Raw genomic sequence first — 6,000 nt, forward strand, 5'->3', positions numbered from 1 at the left:
GATGACTTTTATGTTTCATATAGTGTGCTGATTTAAAAGGATTATGTACCCTAGAAAAGCATGTTTTAATCCTGATCCATCTCCTGGAGGCAGCCAATTCTTTTAATACCCATTCAGCACCGTAGGTCAGAAACGTGATTAGATTATCTCCACAGAGGTGTGACTGACCTAATTGTGGGTATAACCTTTGATTAGAGGAAGATATGACTCCCCTCATTACAGATGGATCTAGATTAGTTTACTGGAATCTTTTAGAAGAGGAAATATTTTGTGAAAGAGCAGCAGAGCCACAAGAACCACGAAAGCCCATGCAGCCAGACCTTCGGAGTTGAAGAAGGAAACCACTCCCAAGGGAGCTTCATGAAATAAGAAGCCTGGAGAGAAACCTAACAGATGTTGCCATGTTCACGTGCCTTTCCAGTTGAGAGAGAAGCCCTGAGTTTTAGCGGCCTTTCTTGAGTGAAGGTAATCTCTTTTTGGTGCCTTAATTTGGGCATTTTTATAGACTTGCTTCTATTGCGACATTTTCATGGCCTTAGAACTGCAAGCTTGCAACTTAATAAGCTCCCCTTTTTAAAAGCTGTTCTGTTTCTGATCTATTGCATACTAGCAGTCAGAAAACTAGAACATATAGTTTAGCAAACGTTTATCTGTCCTAAGAAAATAATATTCAATGTCAAGTACAACAGATTCTGAAGTTAAAATATGCATGATTTTTATTTAATCTCTAAGGGGAATCATGTGGAGGGGGAGGGTCCTCTGAGCCCTGATCTCTGGTTGCTCCTGAGTCTTGGATAATGATTTTCCAATGAGAAAGCATGATGAAGCTAGGGAATTCTGCCTGCAAAATATAATAATAAAGTAGAAAACTGTACAAAAGTGCCAAATTCCATCCTTTCAGACTTTGACAATGGCTAAAGGCTGATAATAAATTGAGAAGAGTGTATTCTTGAAAAACTATTAGAGCTTTGGTTAAGAACAGTGCTCTGCTTCCAACTTGCATGAAGATGCTCTCATAACACCCCCTAGTTCATTTGCCACATTCAGCTTTGCCAGTTAAAACTGTCAAACTTAATAAACACTGAACGAGAAAAGCCCATAGCTTTGCTAGCCCAAGGTAGCGTTCCACTTGAAGTAAGCAACAGACCAACAGAAATTTGGTGATCCTGAAAATAAAAGAGCCCCCAAAAGGGCTTACACATGTCTCTCACTCTATCATATGCACAGGAGAAACCCACGAGATCACAGCACACCAAAGGTAACCAAAGGAAACTTGAGAACTGAGGTATGTTTGAATGAGCCCCTCTAACCACATCCACATACCAATCAATAAACAGGTGGTAGAAGCCTTACAGGCCTGAGGTGTTGGAGCCTAAGTTCTGCACAAATCAATGACTGCCCACTAAGTTATGAAGCCATCAGTAAGCCAGAAAAAGCAAATAACAATTAATAATAATACTATTTTAATAATAAAATTATAGGAGGAAGAGGAGGAGGAGGAAGAAGCTGAGCGCAGACATTAGTAGCTACACTGTGTAAGAGAGAAGATGTTTACGTTTGAGTGTAAGTGAACTTATTTAAAACATAAGAAAATAAACAAGAATCCAGATGTAATATCTGGATTTTATTAATCTAAAATGGCCAGTTTTCAATAAAATATCACAAGACATCCAAGGGCATAGGGAAATGTAGCCCATATTCAGGAATAAATAAAGCAAACAGAAACTGAATCTGGGTGGACACAGATGTATTTAGAGGTTGATATAATTATGTTTAATAAATTGGAGCAAAATATGATGATAACTAGTCAACAATAGGAAATTAATAGCAACAGGGAAACAGAAACTAGAAAAGAAAACCGAATGGAAATTTTAGAATCAAAAAAGAAAATGAAAAATACAATAAAGTTTAGAAATATATATATATATATATTTAACATATATATAACTATTAAAAAGGAAAATCATTAACACAAAGCTGAGGACAGTGCTTCCTTCTGGGGGTAGGAGGCAAGGGAATGGACAGAGAAGGAAAAATAAGCAGATAAACATTATTGACATTGTGTAAACCATAGACTGGTTTCATGTGTATTCACTCTATTATGCCTTATACTCTCCATAAATATTATATGTTTTTAATCTCTTTCGAATGTTTAATTAAAATAATATAGACAAGTAAAAATAAGCAGTGTCTGCTATGAAGGAGAGTGCTGTTAATCATTACACCAAGATTCAAACTAGTAGCTCATGGCCAAGTCCAAGTAATAGATGAATTTGATGGGCCCATACAGTCCCTAAACTTTTAAATTAGTTGTCAGCATTAAAAAATATATACATTTTATAAATGTAAAATATAAACAAATTAATTCATTTTTACAACCATCCTTTATTTTAGAAATTGGGATTTTAAGATCTTAAACTGTTGAGAGCCCTTGGTGGTTTGCCCAAATTACAAAACGATGTTTAGGTTCATTATTTCCAGGCTCTTCACTCAGTGTTCTGTCTACGCCCTCACCCTCTGTCTACTCAAACTGTGAGTTTCTTGAGACAGGACAATAAGAACTTACTTATTGTGGGCTGCTTTAGCAATGACTGATGCACACATTCAATATAATAAGTGTTTGTTGATGATAACATTTGAAGGCTGCCATACAACCTAGTCATTTTATGTGATCTTGTAGTGAAAGAGCACAGCCTTTGAAAACTTGGCTTGTTTGCCCTAGCCAGTTTTCTAATCTCTCTTAGTATCGGTGCTTTCAACTATGAGATTCTGATGATAATACCTACTTTGCTTTATTGATTTGAAAATTAGAGATTATTTACTTAAAGGGGCTTATTTAGTGGCAATAAAATAAAAAAGTACTTAAGTGGTGGCTGTTGTTATATTATCTAAATACTTATGCTACATTTCAGACTACATTGGCCTCCCAAATCCATCTTCTTACTTGTATAATCCTAAAAGGTTGATCTTTCTTTTATTCCCTCTGTTTACTGGTAAATCCCTCTCTACTTTCATTTTTATTCATGTAGTTCTCAATCCTCATTGCAAATCAAAATCACTTGAATGGAATTTTAGAAGTGCAATGCCCAGCCCCAGCCCCTGACATTCTTACTTAATTGACTGGAGGTGGTTAGGGGCACCACTAGCATTAAAACACTAAACCCAGGGGGTGCAAGGGTAGTTCAGTGGTAGAATTCTCGCCTGCCCTGCAGGAGACCTGGGTTTGACTCCAGGTCCATGCACTTCCCAAAAACAAACAACCAAAATGCAACAAACAAGCAAAATTTCAGCAAGCGGTGCTGCAATAACAGGATACTCACATGGAAAAAGAGTGAAATGTGACCCTGCCATACAGCATACAAAAAAAAAAAAAGCAACACTAACCCAGGTGATTTTAAAGTGTTTTGAAAATGACTAGATTACAGAGAAGAATTCCATCCTTTGGGTGCTTCAAAACATTTCCAAAGGAAGTACACAGGATTTTTGCACTTTCAAGAAGTAACATGAAGGTTAAAACAAAAATTACACACAGGGATGTACAAAAGCTCATAGGCTCTTATGAAGTCCCTTTCACTATAATTTCCCTGTTTGACAACTTCTGACTTCCTTATTCATTCAGTCAATGAATTTATTCAACAAATAACAATAAACACCCACAGTGCACCAGGTCCTGTTTTATGCTCTTGGTATTTCCATGAACTAAATAGGCAAAAAAGTCCTGGGCTCATGGAGATCCACTTTCTAATGGCTCTTCCATTGGATAGTGTTCTAGTTTGCTAACTGCTGGAAAGCAAAATACCAGAAACATAATGGCATTTAAAAGGGGGAATTTAATAACTTGCTAATTTACAGTCTAAGGCTGAGAAAATGTCCCAATTAAAACAAATCTATAGAAATGTCCAATCAAAGACATCCATCCAGGGAAAGATACCTTGGTTCAAGAATGCCGATGGAGTTCAGGATTTCTCTCTCAGCTAGAAGGGCATGTGGTGAACACGGTGTCATCTGCAAGTTTCTATTCTGGCTTCCTGTTTCATGAAGCTCCCCAGGAGGCATTTTCCTTCTTCATCTCCAAAGATTGCTGGCTCGTGGACTCTCTGCTTTGTGGTGCTGCAGCATTCTCTGCTCTCTCCAAATCTCCCATTCTTCAAAATGTTTCCTCTTTTATAGGACTCCAATAAACCAATCAAGACGCACCCAAATGGGTGGAGACGTGTCGTCACCTAATCCAGTTTAACAACCACTCTTGACTAAATCACATCATCCAGGGAGATGATCTGATTATAGTTTCAAACATACAGTGTTAAATAGGGATTATTCTACCTTTATGAAATGGGATTTTGATTAAAACACGGCCTTTCTAGGGGGCACACTTCCTTTCAAACCAGCACAGATAGCTTGGATGCTAAGCTAAATTTGGTATTAAATCTAGTGGTATTTCTTCAGTTCCACCTACCATTCTCCCTTCCCCATTGCCAACCACCTTTTCTACCCCTTGGGTACATTCACCTGATACTCAGATACAATCCAGTAGGTTGATCATCATATTGTCCCACTCTTTTACTACTACAAAAACTCTACCCTCTTCTTTCCCCTAGATGTCCTTGTCCTACATTTCATTTAGAAGCCTATTTCTAAAACCTACTTCTACCCTTCAAAATAATTTTACTTACCACCTATTTTCTAAGTCAGCATTTCCCATAATATATTCACTAGAATACTTAATTTCACAGAATCTTTTGTGGATTAAGGTATCGTTGATTAAATAATTTGAGAAAATACTGTCTTAATTAAAGATAAACTGAAATCTTGACTGAAAGAATTTTCATAATCTTCTGTACATTAATATAAATGAGAGTTTTAAAAAGAAAGATGTACTATGTAACTGTCCTTAGTTTTACCAATTGTCCCACAATTAAATAGAAACAAATTGTTTTCTTTGTTCAAGTTCATATAATTATTAAATTACAGGTGTGAAATTTAAACTTGTCTATCTGACTCTGAAGTAGTATATTTTCTTAATACATCTTTTCATCTTTTATAAAGGTTCTGTCTCTAATTTAAGAGATTCTTTAAGTCAAAGTCAATTTATAGAGTCAAAATAATTACCAAAGTCACAATAATTTGCTAGTATCATGGAAGTTAGGGTGGTAGTATCTGGTTTATTGTTATCTCCAGCACTTAACTCAGGGAAGTTTCTCTTTTAAAAAATAAAAAAATAAAATAAAATGAACGAATGTATGGTTGAACACACACAAACACGTATGAATGGATAATTTAATAGTGGCTTCAACTCTCAGTACAGTTCAAATTTTTCTTGAGGATACTTTAAAAATCTGTCTATCCTTAATACTTTCTACAACTCCCAAACTGCTCTTTTAAAATTTAGCTTATGGTTAAAATAGGTTAAAACAATTCACATTATTTGTGCCAAAGAAAGAAATGGACCATGTGCTCCCAATAATGAGTCTTAGCTCCAAAGAGCATCAGGAAGTTAAATAATCTCTGAACAAGATTTTTAATACATAGGTTTATAGCATTATATTTTGTCTTCATAAACACTGCCTTCTTTGCCATATGTCCTGAACTAGTTTGGAGTGGGGAGTCAATGTCCTTTAGAAAAACTAAACATTGTTTTTACAAATGATTACACTCTATAGCTATATTTCTCTGACAAAGTTTGTAGGCCTTTTTTTTTTTTTTCAAACAAATGTATATAAAAGCAAAGAAAGAGAAGACATCAATTAGTCCTACCTGCATTGTATAGATAGTGAAGAGTCATTGAAGTTTTTAGAGTAAGGAATGATAAGATAAAAGATCTATTGTGGAAAGATCAATCTAATTGTCTGGGTGTGTACAGGATAAATGGATGTTTGCAGAAGTGAGAATCAGTTACTAATTACCTGTCGGGAAATAATTTTACAACAATGTCCAAATCTGTATAGATGGGATTGAACTGGGAGCAATAACTGATGCTTGATTGAATGTGAAAAATTAAGA

This window comes from Tamandua tetradactyla, chromosome 5, assembly GCF_023851605.1.
Source record: "Tamandua tetradactyla isolate mTamTet1 chromosome 5, mTamTet1.pri, whole genome shotgun sequence".
Lineage (NCBI taxonomy): Eukaryota > Metazoa > Chordata > Mammalia > Pilosa > Myrmecophagidae > Tamandua > Tamandua tetradactyla.